General features: G+C 37.6%; 1 protein-coding gene and 1 non-coding gene across 2 annotated transcripts in view; one reads left to right on the top strand and one right to left on the bottom strand.

Annotated features, from left to right (window-relative positions):
- The window catches only part of LOC115411411 (CUB and sushi domain-containing protein 1-like), a 692,182-nt gene that overhangs the window by 463,972 nt on the left and 204,497 nt on the right, over positions 1–23,713 (bottom strand). The window lies entirely within an intron of this gene.
- On the top strand, positions 15,808–15,880 carry trnaf-gaa (transfer RNA phenylalanine (anticodon GAA)). The gene has a single exon. It is a non-coding gene; the product is annotated as a tRNA-Phe (tRNA).

The following is a 23,713-nucleotide window of genomic DNA, read 5'->3' as shown; positions in this document are numbered from 1 at the left end:
TTGTGACAAAAGTCTCCTGCAGCTTTAAGTACAAATGAGAGTCCATATATGCCATCAAAATATGACTCATTATAAAGGAACATTTTTAATATTTCCAAAATTCTTAAAAAAAATTCCAAAAATCCATATTTCTCAAAACTGTGAACAAACTTCGTAGACATTGTCCCAAGGAAGCTACATTTAAAAATGAATCTGACCTTTAGTTCTGTCGGACAAGACGTTTGAAGAAATTGCTAACAAAAATAAAGATGAAAGATGGCACTAAATGCAGAACCTTCAAAATAGCTCATGGCCTATTGACCAGTTAGCCAATAAAAACTGAACTAACAATTAGACAATCTGATGTGTTGAATGAAAACTGGTATAAAACATCAAAAATTAATGCAATACATCTCATATTGTCTGAACAAAAGGGTTAAAGACATGTGAAGTGCAAAGGGAGGTCACGCAAAAATCCCACTTTGGTTGTTTTTTGCTTTTTTTCCTCAAACTTTTGTTTTTAATGCTGCCAATACATCTCATATATCTGGATTGACAAATGCATTTGTGTGGTCAGATGACCACTAACATAACGTTGGTCTAAGACTTTTGCACAGTGTTATATATGATTTACACGATTAAAAAATCACCTTTGTTATTGGAAACACTCTTGATTTAATGTAATAAATCAATTGACAATTGCTGTGACTATTTTTGCAAGCTACAGGGTGATTTAGGTCTGTCTGTCATTTTCTGTGGGGATTTTCTTTCATTTAACAGTACTGACAAATGTTAATCACCACACTTTCTTAGCCTCCTTTGCAGTGTTAAGCGATGATGCCAGCCTGTATCAGTCACATGTTCAGTCAAATCAGGTGTGATGTTAGCAGTAGAAGCATGTTAACACTTCACAGAAAAGGTGTGAGAGTGTTGTCTGTTTAAATCCACTGACCAACAGTGGAAACCATGACAGGAGAAGTGAAGAAGAGACTTACTCAGTGACCATTATAATGCATTTGACCGAGGCACTTGACCTGCAAATGCTCTGGTGGAGCTACAACAATAGACGGCAATGATGGGAAGCTCATGAGTGTAGAATATTGGAGCTAAATGAAGTGGAAAAATAGACTGGATTTCTACTACCCATGTCAAAGTCGAGCTTTCCAGTGACTCATCATAGGCAGAAATATTGTTTTTCTACAGCAGTGAACAGTCCATTTTCCACCAAAGACGTGACTCAAGACAGAAACATACCCATAGATGTTGAAAATGGGGGATATGTCTGCAAACCACATATCCTTTCCTCTAAAGCCAGGGGGTAACTGAGGGGTAAGTGGTGAGAAAACAAGACTTGACCCCATATACTAAAATTTATATTGCAACATCCATAATGTATTAGTGTTGGGCAATAAAAGGGCTTTGGTAAATGTCAGCAAAATATGATGATTTGGCTTAAAAATATTGTTGCCCCTAAAGTTAGAATACAATATTTTTTATCTCTTCTCATGAAACAAATTTATTTGTGACAGGTAAAGTGTACCTGGAACTGAGTATATTATGACTCATGTATAAATAGGAATAAAATGAGGAATATGTCTGAAAACTAAATTATTCCAACTTTTTGGGGGGCCTCCCTAATCCAAATGACAAATGGCATGGAATAACGAATGACCGAACCCTAACCCTAGTGGTTATTCGTTATTCCATGCCATTTGTCATTCGGATTAGGGAGGCCCCTTTTTGGGTAACAGTGTGTTAGAATATACAATTGCGGAAAAGATTATTAGACCACACTTGTTTTCTTCAATTTCTTGTTCATTTTAATGCCAGGTACAACTAAAGGTACATTTGTTTGGACAAATATAACGCTAACAACAAAAATAGCTCATAATAGTTTAATTTCAGTGCTGATATCTATCCATTTTCCATGTTTTCTTGATAATAACCAAAATCACTTCAGTTCTTACATTAATAGCTATAGCATTGTACTGCCAAAAACAGTGCTTTTAGACATTCCATGTTTTCTTTTCTGCCTGTTTTAGTCACATGATACACACAGGAGTTAGTATTTGATTGCATAACCATTGTTTTTGATGACTTTTAATGGTCTAATAATTTTTTTTTCCCATGACTGTACATTGCAAGTTGTATATTTGTACGAAATAAAGACAGGTACCTAAACATAAGCATGAAAATCAGAAAATGACACTGTATATATAATGTGTCTGTGGTCTGGTGTAAGTTACACCAGCACGAAATTCCCTAATATTGTTGAGAAGTTCAGTTCTTCTCTGATGAAAGACAGTTACATTACATTACTATCATTGCACAATTGGAGCTCTCCAACTTAGTCCACTAAAGGCGGCCATACACTGTGCGATTATTTCGATCGTTGCACGCAGCTCCATCTCAAACTGTGCGAATCAATCGTAAAGTCAGGCTCACGATTCATGTTCTCACACTGTACTCGTATGCGATGCTCGTATGCGACCTGACTGCTCACACTGTAGGACCATACACCAGAGGACGCACCACACGTTCGAGTGTTGTATCCGGAAATACAGCATTAAAATACCAAGAAATCCATAAAAGTGCATAGACAATTCTGTATGTGCGTGAGTCACGAAATGGTAGTGCTAAACAAAAACCAATGCGCTGCTTTGGCAATATGTGCCATTATCTGTGGGGAATCAAAAAAGAAGAAAAGACGACGCCGTGTTTGGTGCAGGCATTGGTTGTCCAGACATGGACAGTATGGGCTGACAATCCTACAGCAAAGGGAACTAGAGGTAAGCTGCAACAGCTAAACTGCACTAGGCCAATAGCCAGCTACTGCTAGCTTGTACGCCACTGTACGCTTTTGTGTTTGCGCATGCACAGTGTGAGAATTTGAGGCACATGGGCTCGTGGCACTGCTTTGACAGTACGATACACTCACGAGGAGCGAGCAGGATTTCAAACAGCTCCGTTTTCCTTGAGAACACACGATTGCTGGTCGTGAGGTGTTAATCGCTTCTCTTTACCCCATGTACACTGCATGAAGCATGACACACGATTAGAGGCACATGTGGGCCGATCCCAGAAAGAGTCGCACGAGTGAGAAATCGTCTCTAAAATCGCACAGTGTACGGCCACCTTAAGCAAATCTAGAGCATAATTTTTGTCCACTTGAAAATATTAACTTTTTGTTCCTACCCAAGAAAACTGTTTTTTTGGAAAGATACCAGCAATTTATAGCTTTGGATCCTCGTATACTCACTAGCTCTGACATTGGATAAACAATCCATCTGTCACACAAAGACCAGAGACAAGAGCAATGTGAACTCATAAAACAAATATTACTATTTTCCACTATTGTCTTACAAGAGTGTTTGGTTTCTTCTTGCCAGCACGAGATGCACCTCACACTTGTACAGTAGATGTATGTCCCTGGCTGAAACAATTTGTTTCAACCCGTCATTCTGGGAATGTAATCCATTTTTTAAGTCTGTCTGGCAGAACACTAGTCTATCAGTGACACAACATAGCTCGGAGTAAATGGATAGACAAGAGGATGGTGCTGTGGAAAGACAGGGACTAAGAGGGAGAACAGAAAGATGGAAAGCAGTGACATGATAGAACAAATCCTGTAAAGAAGTGAACACATTAAAAACAAATAACCTATTTTCCCATGAGGGAGATTTCTCTTGTACGAAAACAGCAAGAAGCAGAAAAAAAAAATAAAAAATGGTGGGATGTTAAATGCTGCCTTTGAGAGGATGTGTTCTAAATTACAGCTTTATTGTGCAGTAGGTATTTCCCTACAAAGTGCACACACTAAGTTAAGAAAGTGATGGTGTAAATCTCTGATGGGGATATGAATATCTGGAAATATGTGAAGGTAGGTAGGGATTCACAAAACATTCAGCGATTCTTTATTCTCCATGTGCTGCTGAAGTGAAAGAAGATGCCTTAGGCAAGATGGGCATTTTTCCTTTTTTTTTTAGTTTCTCTGTGTGTTAACACTAAATACATATTACTGTAGTCATGTATAATCCTTGTATACTCCAACTTTTAAAACCCACCGGACAGTTTTACCAAAACCACACGTCCTGAATTTAAAGAGAAGAAAATTGGCATTTTGGAGATATGATGTTTAACTCAAAACATTTGAAAACAATGTAATGTAGTAAATGTGTCTTTTCCCAGCTGCTCATTATGTGAAGCACTTTGAGAAGATATTAAGCTGCATTTAAGGATAATTAGTTCTTTAGCCTAATTGTAGACCTCTGGCTATGGAAAAAAAAAATGACAATCTACCCAAGGCTGCCTAAAGTAGCCTTAAGCTAGTTTATTTTTACACACCACTTTTAAGGAGGTTTTTCTTAAATTTTGTTCATGGAAGAGAAGAGAAGAGAAGAGAAGAGAAGAGAAGAGAAGAGAAGAGAAGAGAAGAGAAGAGAAGAGAAGAGAAGAGAAGAGAAGAGAAGAGAAGAGAAGAGAAGAGAAGAGAAGAGAAGAGAAGAGAAGAGAAGAGAAGAGAAGAGAAGAGAAGAGAAGGAGGGCTGTAGGAGAAATTGTCTCTTACAGATTTCAGCGGATTTCATGCAGCTGAATTGAAAGGTCTTATTCTGAAGAGAATTACTGTTCTTTAGCCTCTGGGACTGTATGTCACCCACTGAGATACATAAACTCATTCACGCACACGCACAAAGATGGGAAAAAAAAAACACAGGAAGTGAGAGAGGCACACCAGATCACACAGATCAACGTGAACATGGCAGCACTGCCGCAGTGTTGTGAGGTTCTCAGTGCCTTCCTCAAGGGCACTCTGGCGGTGGGAGGCATTTGATGTGTGCGATATGAGGGTAAGAACCCAACTGAGTCTCTAGTGTCCTCAAGCAACGCCCTGCTGTGCAATCCACAGTGTCTGTCAAGACGTCTGTCTATGAAAATAGGATTGTTTGCACAGGACCTTATGTATTTGTGCTCGTATATTAGTATTTAACATACGGTCCAGAGTCTAATACATTCAAATTGGGGTTGGACATTGAAGAACAAGAGTCTGTGACCTGTAGTAATGAGTGCAAATACTGTACATCAACCCCACCAACACTTATGCAGTTGAATTTTACCTGCATTGAATGGCTAACTCAACAGAGAAACTGTATGCCATATATTATCACACCTCTTGAAATAAAAAATGCATAGGCAAACTAGATATTGTTGCCTCCTTATACAGCAATACACAATTCCTAAGCCAAGCTTTTTAGAATAATGAAATCAAGTACGATCAAGGGGACAATGGCTCTTATTTCGATGTGACTTTTATTCAGCAAGACAAACAAGGAGATTATGGCACTCTCTGTTTCATTTAACCTGCATTATTATTATACTTCCATTTATCATAAGCCTATAATACATTTCAGAGGAAGACAAAGCCAAGGTCAGAAATAAAGGGGAATATTTTACATCAAACTATATGCTTCTAAATCTTGAGAAAGCGTCTGAAATTAGCATTTCATTTGAAGTTTGTTGTGATGACACTTGCTGAAGGTTATCAGAATCTTAAACCCAAAGTAGTAATTGCTCTGCTTTAAACTTTCTCGTCAGAAAAGTTAAAACAAGAATAATTAAGCACTTCCTGTAGTCTCCTGTGATCTGAACTATGCTTATTACACCAGGGAAATATTAAATTGTGTATGTCTGTTTCTCAATGACTAAGTTTTACTGAATGAAATAAATGCCCCAAACTATTTTTTCCTGACTTGCAATTTGCACCATTTATTACAATATACTGCAAAAATAGCCTGTATTAAAAATGCAAATTGCTTTGCAATTTTTGAGAAAAGTCACTATAATTTTAGGTCAAAATAGGCACGAAAACCTCCATAAATCCCAAAGGGACCAATTTGTCAGAGCTGTGGTAAGGAACAGGAGCAGGACGGCAGGATATTGTGTGTAGGCAGCTGGCATTGAGCCACATCTGGATGGGTCGTAGACCAATGTTTTTCTAACTGTGAGTCTGGCCCTAACATGGGTCACTGGGTGCTTCCAGTGGGCCCTCACAAGATGAAGTTTAATTGAATGGAGATCTCAGGTTGAAGTGATGAGGTTGTGATAGAGGGTCCCTCGTGACAAACACAGTAATATAGTAGCAAGATGAGACTACATCTGCACAGTGTACGACTAACAGAGAAGCTGTGTTTTAAATGTGGAACAGTGTGTGAAACCAGGTTTTCTACAGTAACATCAGTATTTTTTTTTTTGTAACTTATATTTTATTAATTTTAAAAGAATAACAACAAAATGAAAACACAACAACATGAACATGTCTGGGTAGCACAGTCTTACCAATAATTTTGTTTGTATAAGGTCCATTTTTTCCACTTTTTATTCATTTGTGGTTCTTGTAGTCTCAATCTGTGTGTTAGTTTTTCCATTAGAAATATGTCCTCAATCGCAGTATTTTTAATAGTATTACTGCAGTTAATCATGATTTGAGACACACAAAGTTTAGATATGGAAAGAGGGGTTTAACTGCTCTTCAGAAAAGCCCATTCTGCCTAGCAGCAGCAGCAGCAGCAAGGGTTTGTGGGTACCCAGACTCCTGGCTGTTAGCCAAGACCCTGAGTCCTCCACACTGCTCTCTCTCTCTCAGTCTTTCACACAAACACACAAACCGGTTTTTGTTTTTGGGTCTACGGAGACATAATACACACTTGCCACCTCAGAACTTTATTTAGTGTCACAAAGAACAGATTACATAACATGCATCTGTCAGTCAATGCTATCTGCGCTACACAATACTGAGTTTTTATTGGTGAGAGAAAAAAAGAAAATTTTGCAAATAGGAAGTTTCCTTTGCAGCCAAAACCAAAGATAAAATATGGTTTAAACACAGCAACTATACACTGCATGTGAGCTCTTAGCCAAAAAAAAAAAAGTGTTTCGTTTCTTGCAGACAGTATTTGCACCAAACTTCCATATCATTTTAGCTATTGTATCTAAAATGTCAAAAAAGGAGAAAAAAGAGGAAAAGAGAGACAAAGACTGGAAAAAAAAACCAGATACACATGCCGTTTCTCTCTCAGACTATCATTATATCCAACTCAAACAGACACTGTGCATCTTCACAAATCAATGATACACATGGCAGTGGTAGAACTCTAAAATGAAAACTGGCCCAAAGCCTGACATTGGCTCTTTTCCATCAGTAATGTGGGACACTTGGATCAAAAACAAAAAAGCTAAAAGTTGTGAATGTGAGTTATAGATACATGCCAAACATAGGGTCTCTTGGCAAATCTGCTTATCCACTTGAAAAACCAAACAGGAAAACAAAGATAGAAAAATTGTGATTAAATAATCAGGATTATGGAGATGTAGCTCCCATGGCTATTCACAGAATCACTGCCAAAAACTGCCTAGCACATAACCACTTTATAGTCCCCATTATTGTCGTGAAATCATTAACTTCAAAAGGACGGCAAAGTGCAGAAGTGTTTTTATAATTGCAGTAAATGACTATGTTTCTCTCAAAGTATCTTCCAAACTCACTGTAGGTAATGTTGAGACTGACATTAGCATTGTGTGAAAATGAGACCACTGTGCTGACAAAGAAGAGGTGTCAATGAAGAGGGCATTAAAAAATCTTGCAAAAAGAGTCGAGCGGGGCTGAAATGGAACATCATCGAGCAATTCACTGACACTCATCAGCACACAAACAGAGTGTATTAGTGGAGAACATTAATAGCTTTACTGTTCAGCTAGAAATAAGTGGAAGACCACAAAATGATCGACACAATGAATGTTTAATCTGTCTGATAATACGTTCACTATTTTAGCCTCTGAACTCATGAATCTGTTGCTCTGGCTGTTCCCCCGTCTATTTTTTACAATGACATTTCTGGAACTGTCTGAAAGTAAACTGTCCATGCAACTACTGAACATAATAGTAACTGATTACATTATTAAAACTGAACCAAAGAACAATACTCCTTAAAGGAGTCATATGCAGATTTGTGGGCAAAACTGGTACTGCAATCCCATTCAAAATACTGTAGAGCAGGAGTGTCGAACTCATTTTCTTCCGGGGGCCACATTCAGCCCAATTTAATCTGAAGTGGGCCGGACCAGTCAAATAATAGCATGATAGCCAATAAATAATGACAACTCCAAATGGTTTTAGTGCAAAAAATGACATTAAATTATGCTAATATTTACGTTTACAAACTATCCAAACAAAAAAGATGTGAATAACCTGAAAAAAATGAAATTTGTAAAGAAACATAAGTACAATTTTATCAGTATTTTGCTTTTACTTATCATTTATACATGTGTATTACAGATCAGATCTACAAAGGCACAAAACATTTAGTAACAGGCAAAATACCGTTAAAATGGCACTTAATTTTCTTTTGACATTTCAGGTTGTTCATATTTGTTCAGGTTATTCACATTTTATTGTTAAAGGATAGTTTGTTAATGTAATCATTTTCAGAATTTAATGTTTTTTGCACTAAATCAAAGAGAAAAAAATGGTGCTGTCATTATTTATAGGTTATTATGATATTATTTTTGAGTTCGATGCTCTAATTTGCACTTTGCCAATTCATCCCGCAGGCCGGATAAGAACCTTTGGCAGGCCGGTTTTGGCCCCCGGGCCTTATGTTTGACACCTGTGCTGTAGAGCGTGGTATCCCCTCCGCCTCCCCCACAGACCACGGGTTGCCAGATCCAGCATGATCGTCTTCTACAGTGTTTTTCAACCTTGGGGTCGGATGGAATTCAAATGAGGTCACCTGAAATTTCTAGTAATTGATAAAATATTAAAGAAATTAAAACTTACTAATAAAAATTTACATTATATAGCCTAAATGTTGTCTAAAATTGATGTTTATTTGCAATAAATTATAGCAAACTATTATATGATCAAAAACAAAATTAATTGTAGCAAAAAAAAATGTCTATGTTTTGAATGTCTGGGGTCACCAGAAATTTGTGATGTTAAAATCAAGTCACGAACCAAAAAAGGTTGGGAACCACTGGTCTACAATGGCAAACGACGAGTCTGTCTGGCAGAACACTACTTCTGCTATTTATACCGGGCCCCGGTCTCTTCATCCAGGTCCAGGCCACGGTCTCTTCCAGGCAGTGAGACCGTGGGCCTGGGCCGCAGGACACCACAGGAGACCACAGGAGACCACAGGAGACCACAGGAGACCACAGGAGACCACAGGAGAACCAGGCCTGGTGGGATTTAGCGTCAGTCTTCAAATTCTTCTCCGCTTTCAGTCGTCTCCATGTTTCAAAAGCATTTCCTGTATGTATCCTTGTTTTGTTTCTCACTTTGTCACAATGTATTTGGGAATAACAAGAGGCCTTTTAGGTTTAGAAATGTCAGACATTTGTGATCAGAAATGCTCCAGCTGCAGCTCAGTGGGAACTGGTAACCTGGATGCTACACTCTAAAAAATGATTCATGGGGTTAGTAAGTTAAGCTTAAAATCAAGAGCTTTCTCTGCTTAAAAAATTAAGTTTGTTACATGTACACATTTAAATCAGTTGATAAGTTATTTTATTAAGTTGGTCTAAATGAAAAACAAGGAAAACAATCTTAACTTAATAACATATCAATTTTGAACAGACATTTCTGCCTGTAACTTAAAGAAGTAGATTAAGTTAGTACAACTTAAAAATCTTGTAAGCTTCCTCTAAAAGCTGAGTACAAATCTGACATGCCTGGACATGTTTTGCTGACAGACCACACCTACCACCTAGAAATGGAGGGAAGCACAGAAAAAAAAGGAGAAACATGATTTTGCACAGAACTTTACTAAACTTTAAGGCTTGATAGAATTTGGCTTTGTTTCTGCAACAGTAGTTTGAATTATTCAAGGACTGAATAATACACATTTTGCTCCTTTCTAATTTAAAATTGTAATATATATTGTGGCGTGTTTGCCGCATTGCATTGTGGGTATTGGGTATATTGCTGAAAATGTGTTATTTTATGTGCAGGGGTTCAGCAGGGTTGTGGTGTTGGTGTTAATTTTGAGTTAATGTGTGCATGCTAATGTTTATTGGCCTTTTTGTATTTATTTTTATAGTTTTATAGAACTGCACCATGAGTCAGAGCCATAGGCCAAATGATGCCTTTCCTGTTTATTACTCATTAGTTATATTGCCCAGTGTAGCTCCTCACTGCTTGACAAATATAATTTATTGTTTGCAATACCATAGGAGCAACAGCATTGTGTACAATTAAAATACTAACATGCAGACAGATCTAGTAATTAAGATGCATAGAGAAATAAACAATATGATCATATAACTGGAATTTCTATGTGGAATTTGTGCTAATGTACAGAAATAAGTTAGGCCGATTCAAAAAATTAAGGTAACACTTGTATGGACATTTTTGAGTAGAATAAAAGTAAAACAATAAGTCAGTATAACTAAATGGAGTAGTTTTTACACAATTAAAATTAAGTTGGTTCAATTAAGCTTGTAGAGTAAAAGGCAAATCATGTTGTTTCTACTAAAGTAATAGTGTTTACCTAACTACACAAGTCTTGTGGCATTTAAGCAATTTGCCAAGTTGAAATAACTTAAAAAGATTAACGGAAATTTTTGCCTCAATTTTTTACGTTGAGCCAACTTATCATTTTTCTTTGTGACTGGCAGATAGGTGATGGGCGGAGCATCAGACCAAAACACAAAATGACAACATAAACATTATTTAGGGTCTGACACTTAGCTTTTCAAATGCTAATATTCTGGCTGGACTACTACTGTCAGTGAAATCAGTGTTTGAAATGAACATGTTTCCTTAATGTCTGGTGACATTCAGGGCTATTTTATGATGACTTGGAACATAATTCTTACATACAGCACCTTTAACTTCCGTGGACAGAAACAGAAACAGCTAGTGTTCAATATGTAACGAATGTACAGACATGAATTCATTCATAGTCAGTACATACTTTTCATGTTGTAACAAGAATAGGATACCAATTTATTGATTAATTGAGTGTTGATTTATTGATTAATTTAATTATAGATTTATAACCAAACTTAAACTTAAATCAACTCAAAACAATAATTTGGAAATCTTGCATAGGTGATAGTTCGTTGACTGCACAGTGAACCCATGTGTGAATAATAGTACACAAAGCACAACCGAGGCAATGGCTTTATATACATATAAATACTTTATTAACTAAACTAAGACACACAAATAACATAAAGACAAGAGACAAATACAACCAAAGGAGCAGGAGATTATGGACAGGAGAATATGTAGATTAAGCTGGCAGATAGCTATATTCAAGATATTATAATGTTAGTGAGGTTACGTTGAGGTAAACCTACTTAAATTGGAATAACACCAACTCAGATAAATCAGGAGCAAGTTTTCTTACAAGTTGTTGCGGTGCGGATGCAGCAACTGGTACGGCCTTGACGGCGGATGGATGAAGTCTTCTGACGTAGTTCGAAGCAGGAACAGGCTGTGAAGCGACGTGCTTGTGCTGGAGGCCTGAAGGTCTGGAGTTCTGAAGTTCTGCTGGCTGGAGGAGGTTCACAGCTGGCTCTGGCGGCTGGTTCTGGAAAGCTCGCCAGGAGAAGATGGAACAGCTCTGAGAGCCAAGGAGATGGTCAAGACTCCTTGGAGAAAGCTCTTTGCTCTTAGGTGAGAGCTCAGAAGAGGTGGAGAAAGCTCTTTGCGTAGGTGAGAGCAGCAAGGGTGGAAAAAGCTCTTCTCTTTGCGTAGGTGAGAGCAGCAAGGGTGGAAAAAGCTCTTTGCGTAGGTGAGAGCAGCGAGGGTGGAAAAAGCTCTTCTCTTTGCGTAGGTGAGAGCAGCAAGGGTGGAAAAAGCTCTTCTTGTAGGTGAGAGCAGCGAGGGTGGAAAAAGCTCTTCTCTTTGCGTAGGTGAGAGCAGCAAGGGTGGAAAAAGCTCTTCTGAAAAGTTGGTTTCATTTACTTTTATAGTTTGTCCAAAAACCAGCTTGCCACGCCTTCCTCGTGCATATAGATGAGTTATCGATGCCTTGGGGCGTTGCCTTCTTTGTCTGTTTTCGGCGGGAAAACGCCTCCTCATGAATATTCAAAAATATCACGTTTCTCTTCCCTCTTGGGAAGACAGAGGGGGAGAGGACTGTGGCTTAGCCTTGTAAGAAAACTTTGCATCCTCAAATAAGATCCTCTTAAACTTTATACATCACCTGTAACCTCACTTAAGCATCAGTAAAATAATAGCATGATTATTCAGACATGCTATAAGCAGTGATACTCTTACTTTCACATAATTTACCGTGAACATGATCAGGACACACATATGTGAAACCACAGGTCAGGCAAATGGCTTAAGTATTACATGCATACAAGAGTTAACGTGCTGAGTTAATCAACATTAACATATAATGTAATACATTATTAACATGGCACATATAGGGATTTTATCATTCAGTCCTTTGTTCGTTTCTGGGTTCATCTTCACCTCTGGATAAGCAAGAATAATGGGACACAGATGTTGAGAGGCAAAAGGTCAGCTTAGTGTCAAAACCGAGTCCATTAGGCTCATTCTTTAAGATCATCTGTCATTATAAATGTCGCTTGTAGAGGATGTCCGGGCATTGACCTGCTAAACAACCAATCAGCATGGTTGTTCAGGAATTTGGTTTGACACGGAGAGGAAGATAATATAATTTATAATTCTGTTTTTGAGTCTGTTCACTCACTCCACCGTCATCCGGCTACAATGTCCAGATAAGAATTCAGATTAGCGAAAATATGCTGCATCGATTTCTGCTGGATGTTCTTTTTATATAAGAAGAAAAAGAAGTTAAAGCTCTTCCATTATTCTCTGTCTCTGTATCTCACTCACTTTGTAGTACAGTACAGTCCGACCCAAGAACCATCCATCAAAGTGTCTACAGGTGAACAACCATTTTCTGTTATACACACTTTTCTTCACTTTCACTCTCCCTCCTTGTTTTCTTTCTCTGTCTCATATGCACCCAAATGCCAAATATAAAACACACACATATAGCTCATGTACCGGAGATAGATTGCTATATTTATCACGCTGTTGCACACCTGCACACACAGGGTAAGGTACTTTAACCTTGACTCTGCATAAACACACATATACACCACTAGATCAATTTTACACTCTTAGCGTCACCCGGACAGACATGCAGCCTCATGCAACTGGTCATAACCGGCCTATCGAGACACACAGTAGACAACATATACGCATGCACAAACATGTACGTCGCGACATGAGGACACGTAATCACGCAAAACAAGCCGAGTACGCCGACCCACTGAGAACAAGGTTGACAGAGCAGGTGAACGCAGGTGTTGACAAAAGAAATGGTTATCCCAGACAAACACAAACACAAACATACGCGCACGTTGTCCTGAGTTACCTTGTTACTTTAACCGAGAAAGACACATTCACACAGATACACCCAACTGAACCAGTGCCAGTAGCTAAAATTAAAATGTAACCAGTGACATAACACATACATTTATGTAATACGCACCCTGCCTCATTTCGTCTAGACATGTGATTGTGATCGTCTGCATGTGCGTGTACATATGTGTGTGTGCACTTGTACGCTACCTCCATACATACCTTCGCTCTCCTGGGTGTATACGCATGGACTTGTGCGCTTCCATTGTTTTCAGAGTGTGAATGTCATGGGTGTGTGTTTGTGCATGCGTACATTGTTTTGTGAGTGTAAATGTGTGTCTGACCACATTGAAAAGCGTATAATCCGGCGCTGTGGGCAATATCAACAGAGAAAACCACTGGGCTAAAGTAGGGCAAGCTTCCCTTTAAACACACACAAGCGCACACATAGATAGACATGAACATTGCTAACACAAACACCGCATCACCAATCCACTGTGGGGGAGAAAAGCATTATTTGACAAACCATTAAAACTGATTTTCTATGCTTCTGAGAGACAGTGAGCAAGAGAAGGGAAGAAACGGAGAGGAGGAGTGGATTAGAGAGAGGAAGCGAGAATTAGGAGACCCCCCCCCCCCTCCTCCCCATCCCCCTTCCTTCCTCCTCTCCACCCCTTTCCCTCTCCCCTTCTCTCTGTCAGGTTTTGTTTAGAGACCAATGGCTTATTTCCTCTTCATGTCTGTGCATATTTAAATATATATATATATATATATATATATATATATATATATATATATATATATATATATATATATATATATATATATGTATGTGTGTGTGTCAGTGGGCAACTGAAAGACTTCTGACAAGGTGTGAACATTAAAAGCATCTACAGCCACATACACCAACAGGCCTCAGGGAAGGGCACCTTTATAAACACCTCAGTGCACATGTGTATACTTAACATACAGCACACATGCAAATATACTCATGTACACTTCACCTACACACATCCACCTTGTAGGTATTTTTACTGCATATGTGTGAATGCACTTCAACACTATCTTTGCATAACTTTAAGCCTCAATTATATTAACGCATAAAGACCCAGTGCTACTTTGATGTCAGTTCCCAAATGAATTTTTCTCTGTATTTCAAATTTTCTTAAGTGATTTATCAGCACTTATTATAATATTAACTTTGTGTTTATATTTTTTCAGTAAAAATCAGGTATTTTCCTATTTTTAATTTACTGATCATGTAGATGTTCGTTAAAACTCCGTGTAAATTTGAAGATTATTATATTAAAAACAGAAAACCAAAGACCCAATGACTTTTTTTTTTTTTTTTTTTAAGCAAAATCTACCATTAACTGAACATAAACCCGGTGTGTCCATCCACTATCACTGATTCAACTCCATGGGTTTTACTGGTAAATCAATGTTGTAGAAGATAACAGTGTTTCCACGGTAACTACAGAGCCTCTGAATGTCCAAATGGGTCATATCTGATGACCGTGAAAAGATGAATGACTGTATTTTACACCAATTATTAACATGGATTGACAGGATTAGTGGATAAACAGGTATTAAACAGTTTAGATCAGTAGACGATTTTGTTCAGTGGTGGATGTTTGGGTCTTTATGGGTTAAATATGTAGAGTCTGGTTTTGAGTGTAAATATAGAGTCTGGTTTTGTCCACCTCTATATATAAAGTGTCATGAGATAACTTTTTTGTTGTGATCTGGCGCTATATAAATAAAATTTGATTGATTGAGTGACTTGATTGGTTTTCCCCTGTAAGTTGCTTTGGAAAAAAGCGTCTGCCAAATGCGTAAACATAAATATGTAGTATTAATATTCCAAACTAACAACAGTAGGGGGAAGTAACACACCAGAACACACTTATAACTACCAAAACCACCAACCAATCAATGCTATGGATCCACAGACTGAATAAAGTACTATTGTTTATTGTTTATACACATCTGTATTATGTAATCATCAGGTTTTCTTCTTCAAACTAAAACTGATTGCTGGTTGTTTTGACAGTCTGTGAAAGTAACACTGTCATATAATCTTCATGTGTTGCATCAGCTGATAGTTTATATTATAGTCTTTTAACTCAGTTTTTAAACAGAAAACAGCCACAGCAAAATCCTGCTTCGTGTTGTCATGCTATTTCTTTGTACGCTATTTATCTTATCCTATGGACCTAGTTTTTGTGTCCTTAATAAACCTTGAATGAAAATGAATGAATAGCTGTGCTTAAAGTCAAGGTCAGAGTTGCCGTAGATTAGTCTGAACTGTGGATCAATTATTATTATGTGTTATGTATTATGTATTATGTGTATGTATTATTATGTACATTCATTGATGTACATAATAACATCATATAATAAGGTAATGTCTCTGAGTATATCTAGCCGAAATAGCTCAGTTGGGAGAGCGTTAGACTGAAAATCTAAAGGTCGCTGGGTCAATCCTGGGTTTCTGCGGAGGATGGTATCTTAGGAACAGAATGTCTGCTTGTAAACTATTCACTGAAAATAGGTTATACATTTACTGTTGATAACTGAAATAAACTCACTGTGTAGAAAAAGAGCAAAACTAGAAGCAGTGTCCAGTAATAAAAACAACAACAATGCTTAAAGCTGTTACCTTTTTATTTAACTCTAGAAGTTGTTTTTTGGTGGTTTTCATTACATCAAATCACTTTCTGACATTTGGGTCAAAGGCCCTGTGTAGAGATGCACCGATACCACTTTTTTTCCAGACCGAGTACGAGTACTTACATTTGAGTACTTGCCGATACCGAGTACCGATACGAGTACTTAATAATCCCATTCCAGTTCTTAGTTCCTTTTGTAAATGTGCTTTATTGTCGTTGTCATTAGTCTGACCGGAACAAAGTGCTGCTACTGACATTTAATGTGTTGGAATGAGCATTTGTCAATTAATCCACCAGGGGGCGCCACTCTGAATTAACCATACTGGATAAATACCACGAAGAAAAGTAAAGGTTTTTGAGAAGAAGAAGAAGAAAGTCAGTAATAATAAACATGGAGACGACAGAGGTAACACTAATGTGATACTAATATTGCAGCGTTTTTGTTGGTAAGGTTTAACAGCTTAGCTTCAGCAGGTAGAGAAAAGAGAAATGAGCGATAAGTTTAGTTTTCACTTCTGTTGGCGGCGGTCCGCACCGGTCCGTACACCAGCTGGTATTCTCATTCTGTTTACGCAACCGCGAGCACCTGGAAAACAGATGGAATGTACGCAGAGGACAGACAGAACGCTGCATCTGTATCTGTCTGTCTTTAACGTTACTGTCAGTCAGCGTTACTTTTATCACCGTCATTTATTTTGAAAAATCTCCACACTCTTCACACTCCCCACACGTTATTCCACCTGCTGCACTGAACTGTGAATGTCACACAGTCGTAAGTGGTATCGGTGCATTTGTATCGGATGTCTTACACACACTGAGTATCGGAGCCGATGCCGATACTCGTATCGGTATCGGTGCATCCCTAGCCCTGTGGCGTTACTTTTCCTCACCATGGGAGTGACTCACTACTCCCTCTAGTGGTCGTGTGATTCTGCCAGAACCGTTGCCTCCATATTTATTGACTGTCTATAGAACCTCAAAAAGAGCAACAGATAACAAACCTACTGCACACTGTGTGACTAAACTCACAGAACCGCAGTGACACATTCCTCCTTTAGTCCTTTCATGGTCACTCAACTTTATTTTAAGCTGATCCTAAATACACTGTCCTGCTGCTATAAATATACACTAATGGATCATATCTGTGTGAGCCTATACACACAGGAATAAACTCCTCATATTTCAGATATATTTGTTAAAAAACTCTATTTCCTGGTGTGACCTAAGAGCTGAGTAGGTTAGGGTTAATATGCCCTTAGCATCCAGTCCCCAGTCTGCTTACCTGCTGACTGGACCATCTGTTGCATATCTTTATATCTTTCTTCACATTTCCTGTCTCTCACAACCTTCCACTACCAAATAAAGGCAAAAAAAAATGCCCAAAAGCTTAAAAAAACAACCCCAAAAAATGCTTATTTAGGAAATAACCCTTTTAGAAATACATGCTTAGTGTATGTTTGTGATGCTTTTAAAGAATCACAGCTAAATCAGATGGGATTGCAGTTGAGTGCAGAGGGAATAAATTGCTGATTTTTGGTGTTTACATGGGAATTTTTGAAAAAACAACACCACTCTTGTGTGTGTATATACGTGTGTGTTTGCTGTTTTCGGGGAATAAAAATATTAAACCTAATCCCTGTGAAGGATTACCTTCTTTCTTGTCCTGTCTGGCTTCACCTAAGCCTTGCCGTCTCCATGCCTGACCTTGTTTTGGCATCTTCAGGATCAGGAAATTAAACTGCAATGATTTAATTAGTAATTAAAAATAAGCAACAAACACGACTCCGAAATTTGGCTGATAACTCAGCATTCAGAACAGCGGTCTTAATCTGTAATTACAGCACTGTTTACACTGTTATATAATTGTTGCCTTTATAATGGATGGAGAGAAAAAAAAAATCTATGAGCCATTTATAGGAATTGCAGAAGAAGTGTCAGTTAATGTGTTTGCATGCAGACTTCCAGGCTGCTGTACCGTTGTTAGTAGATTGAGAGATATACTTCTGTGCAGATCTTCTCTATATGTACAGCTGTCTTCAGGAATTCATGGTGATGTGGTTTAGGATTTGACGGATGCATGTAAATAAAATCTGTGATAATATAAGCAAATTTAAAAACAGTGTCATAAACCTTGTGTATCTTTATTAAATATCTCATAATGTCTAAAATGCAACTGGCATGAAAGAATCCCCCTCCTCTGCAGCCTTACTCATCACTCTTTGATTGATTGCCACCCCTCTGCTGCAGCTGTAATCCTTCACTGAACTTCAAGCCAGGAGAGACATGCTGGACAGATAAGACTCCTGTGTGTTGTGAAACTAAACATTCCAATTATTGCAGAAAAAAAGTCCAGAAAAAAAAAATAACTCTGAGTTTAGAATATGAATTCACTGTAGCTTTTATTGTTTTGTTTTTTCTCTCTCTTTTTAGTAGTAATTGGCATGACATAAGAGTTGGTGTGGTTAATTGGTCGAGGTGGCAGGAGGCCTGGATGATTTGCTCAAAGTACTGCAGTAGTTTTATGCAGAAAAAGCAAAAAAAAAAAAAAAAAAAAAAAAAAAAAAAGCAAAATAAAAAAAGAGAACAGCTGAACAATAAACTTTCAAAGGCAGCTATTTCAGCACCTGGGAAAGTGAATAAGTCATTTTTATGTTATTAGGCAGTCCATGGCAGCCCTTTTAAAATAATCAAAGTAATTCACTTCTAAAAATGACAAAAGAGCAAACACACAAAGACGCTGTGTTTGTCAGGCTGTGACAATGGCTGAAATGAGAAAGTGACTGAGCTTAGAACATAAAACAACGATGCAACATTAGTCAGTGTTAAAGTGACTCAGGCATTCGGACCTTAAAAATGACTAAGACAGGCAGATCCTACGCACCGAGAGTCTAACAGATAACACTGAAAGAGAACAGCCCTGCCATGAAATCACACCTTTGAAAAGAAAAGATTCTATCTATCTATCTATCTATCTATCTATCTATCTATCTATCTATCTATCTATCTATCTATCTATCTATCTATCTATCTATCTATCTATCTATCTATCTATCTATACATCTATACATCTATACATCTATACATCCATCTATTGGATGAATCAGCATTATAGCACCCAAAGCCATTAGATTATGTTCAGATTTAATCCCATTTTATTAGAAAAGATGTTGAGATTTTTTCCCTCATCTCCTCACATCATCACAGTTGCATCCCCTTCATTCAGCCTTACCCATACTTCTTTCCGCCTAGTTTGGCTTGCCCTATATTATCCCTTTTGCCCTCTTCTCTTCTCTGCTCTCTCTCTCCCTCTCTCTCTCTCTCTCTCTCTCTCTTCTTGACTCCCTTCCCTGTCATCAATACTACCCTGCCATTTTCTCTTCCTTCTCTCAGTCTTGTCTGACATTCAGCTGCATCCTTTTATCTGAATACACGAGCACAGGGACACGACGAGGACAGGTCGAGGCACAGAGATAAAGCGATAGTGAGAGTGAGACCAATACGTAAAGCAATAGAGGAGAGGAACAGACATAAGAATTGCACATCAAACAAAGTAAGGGACAGGAAATGGAATATTCGCACAAGCGCATCTCTTGAGGTGAGTGAAAGCATTAAAATAATCATGTCTGCTTCTACGCTAAACAATTCTTATCCAGCAGATGTGACCAGAATCATGCACACACACACACACACACACACACACACACACACACACACACACACACACATATACTGTTGCACTGAACACAGTTGTACCGTCATCCCAAACCACTATAACCATTATCTTTACCTCATATCCATTGCATTACTCCATATTGCAAACGTGCACTAAAGGTGCAGCTCACTTATAGACATATTACCTATGAATTTGCATGTGATTTGGAGAAACACACCTGATCACACCCATGGTACATGTTCTCTCTGATTCCAGCACAAGTTTTCACATGGATATTTTTTTAACAATAGCCTATAGCTACCTCTGTGATCTTACATATCTGCAGTATGGAAATAACCTGAGTGAGAAGGTCTAGTCAGAACATGAAGAACATAACTTACGCATACAGAGGCAGGGGTGAAAAAAAAGTTTTTGGACACCCCATGCATTTGTGACATATTGCATTATGAATCTCTCTTTAGTTGCTGAACTCTCCTGAATATTGTTCAGTTCTCCTTCTTCTGCACATGCTCTGTTCCATCGAGGTCAAAACACAATGTTTCAACAAGATAATGGAGCCCATCCATGGCCTGACATGTTAAAACTGTATTTAATTGAGTTTAGTTTCGATATTTTTTTCTTGCCAACAATAACCAAAAAAGGCACTTGTTTGTGTCTGTCTAATGTGGCCACACCTTTTGAAACACAAAAATGTGTCAGCAAATATTTCATGATAATATCTGAGATTCTGTGTAATTTTAAGGGTGTCTGAAAACTTTTTTAAAGTACTCGTCCTTCACTCATACACACACACACACACACACACACATCAATTGTTATAGATAGTCCACATTATCACCTCTCAACATCTTTTCAACATCTGTTATCATCCATTGAGCTGGTAGCATCAGCTGAAAAGTAGGTAATGTTATGTTCAGTAAGTAAGTTTCTGGGTAAAAATAGATATAGATATAGATATAGATATAGATATAGATATAGATATAGATATAGATATAGATATAGAGATGATAAGACTATTAATTTTGTGACCTGGTCCATCCATTTCACAGATCAACTATTGGGTCCACAAATATCAATGTTGTGCCAAAAGTTTACAGCAACGAATGCTCAGTTTCCTCCTTTCTATACAGAGTAAGAGTGGTAAGATTCATCAGTGCCAACAGGAAAATGAATTACTGCTACATCTGCATAGTGTCTCCACTCACTGGTTTCATGTCAAGGTACACTAACCACTGAGCTTTTATGAAAGGACAGTAACATCGTGTCACAGGTAGGGCTGGGCGATAAAACGATAACGATATATATCAGGAAATAACTTTTCCTCAATAGAAATATGAGACATGCTCAATACAATTTCGACAGAATTAATTCGTCCATGTTTTGACAGACATAACAACAGCCAGTCATAATTAAGTAGCGCCGCATCGAACCAATCACGCTAGAGCCACTTCAAGTTGTGTTGACGCACACAGCACAGATGTAAGAGCAGCCGCAGCACACACACACTACTGTTTGGGCTGCAGAGGGAGATAATGAGTGTTCCCTCTGGAAAGAATTTGACTGAGAACTCGGGCGACCAGGTTACTTAAAAGTAGGGAGTGAACCATTTTGGTTCCGGTGTATAACAGAGGCATAGAAGCCAAACTTTTAAAGCATGTTAAGTTTCACTTTCGGTTTACACCAGTTATGGTAGGTATGGCAATTATGGAGCTTACCCCCACGTACATGCCCCTGGTATTTTTTGGTGAAGATGGTCTGTTTTGTTCATGTTCTCTTTAAAAACTTAAAAGCTTTTGCCTGCTAGTCAGACTTTTAGTTTAGTTTTAAATATATGTACCTGTTTTATTTATCTGAAACAGTTGTATAATGTTCTTCAGCACATCTATCATGTTCAACCTCTGACAGAAAATAAATCAAATTTAAATCAAAAATAACCTTCTGATCTCTGCACAACTAACTTATGAGTAGCGGAAAATTTAAGCTCGACAAAAAGAGTGATTCAATTTATATAGTGATACATTTAGATATCGTCTCATATGAAAAAAACTATTGTGATGTGATTTTTTTCTATATCACCCAGCCCTAGTAACAGGTAAATGATATGTATAACAACAAGAACACTGTAGTGAAAGTTATAACTGCGATGAAGATGCAACAGCAGCACAAGTGAAAATACACAACACAAAGATGTGGATTTTCAAAAGTCCAAACTCAGACACCCCTCTGTGATGTCCAATGTAATGTCGGGTAACCACAGCCCATTTTACTGCTGAGGACTTACAGTGGAGCTGAGAGCGATGGCTGTAATGACATGGTAAATACTTCAGAGCCTGCATATAAGATACCAAGTAGACGGCATTTCTCTGACAAACGCCTGTCAGAATTGTACATCATAGTAAAGACTGGAATTAAACAAGAACTGTCAGATTCAGAGGGAGTGGTAACAACAGCGTCTCTGTGGACTAGGACTTAAGAGTCATTTCTTACATTTATAAAATACATCCATATGACAGATAGACACTTTACATAGAATTGGTTTACTTTAATATGTAATGGAAAATTAATACCTTCTTTAAGAACATGTAAGTGACTCAGATTCCACTACATCAAACTGAACCAAACCAAATGACACTGAATCAAACCAAATCATTCTTTATTAACCCATACAGACCCAGTGCTACTTTTGTGGCAGTTTCCAAATCATTTTTTTTTTCTCTAGATTTAACCTTTCTTAAGTCCTTTATCTCCATTTATTATAATATTATCCTTTGTATTTTGTGTTTTGTTCGGGTATTTTCCTGTATTTAATTCACTGATCATGTAGATGTTCATAAAAGCTCAGAGTAAAGGTGAGGGTTATTTAATCAGAAACAGAGAAAAGTGAAGAAAAAGTTACTTTTCAGCAAAGATATCAATAACTGAAAATAAAAAAAAAAGTGGCTATTGACACAGTACTGACACAAAATATCGGTTTGTCTATTACCACAGAGCCAATCAGCGCCCTTGTCTCCTCATGTCTAGACTGGTAACTTACATCCCGGAAAGTACCAAGGCAAACATATAGCAAATAGGTCGAGCTGAAACACAGCGGACATTTAGCTCACTCGGTAATGTATTGTAACGTGGGAAACTCGTATACTGGTCAATGTGTCATTAAGGAACTGTGAAATCAAATATTCTTGACATGTTGTCACCAAATGACATGATAATTGCATTTTTTTTTTGCTTCCCAACTAATGCTTCATAATGTGTGTGATGTAACTAGGAAGGAGGTGTTAGCAAACATCTGTAGACTTTAACCCTTTCATGCATAGTGGTCACTACAGTGGACAGTTACTCTACAGCTTTACTCTTGTATATTCATGGGTTTTGTTGTTTTAGTTCCATATCAGCCAACACAGTGAACACTTATGCATCATCTCATAAACTGCAATTCATACCATTATTGTAACTTTGCTTGTTCTTGATTGGTTCTTGAGTGGAAATCAATTGTTAATATTTATTTTTTGCATATTATCTCCATGAAGTGAGTAATAACTAGTATTAGAATATGTTAAAGTGTGAGAAAACATCAGATTAGCTGCATTAAACATGGTTTCATTTCACTGTTTTCATATCACATTATGATACTGGGTTTTAAATACATGTTTCTTTGCTTCAAGAATAAAATTCATGGTGTAGCTGAGTGGACATTTTTGTAACTCCATGAAAAACAGGTTGATTTAAAAAAAAAAAAAAAAAAAATTCAATCACATTGTTTTTTTTTTTTCATGCCTAAAGAGGAATAAAAACACTCAGGAAAAAAAATCTTGATTAAGGTTCTCATAATTCATGCATGAAAGGGTTAAAGGAGTGATAATTTGCTTTTTTCAAACAGAATTATGCAGTTTAAAACATGTCCATGTGGTCTACATAAACTGTAAATGCTATGCTTGGGTCTGAATTCTTCATTAATTCAACTCCACAGGTCCATCTTCAACCCTATTT

Source organism: Sphaeramia orbicularis, chromosome 3 (assembly GCF_902148855.1).
Source record: "Sphaeramia orbicularis chromosome 3, fSphaOr1.1, whole genome shotgun sequence".
Lineage (NCBI taxonomy): Eukaryota > Metazoa > Chordata > Actinopteri > Kurtiformes > Apogonidae > Sphaeramia > Sphaeramia orbicularis.
The sequence above is the reverse complement of the archived record's forward strand: the minus strand, read 5'-3'. Positions and strand labels throughout refer to the sequence as shown.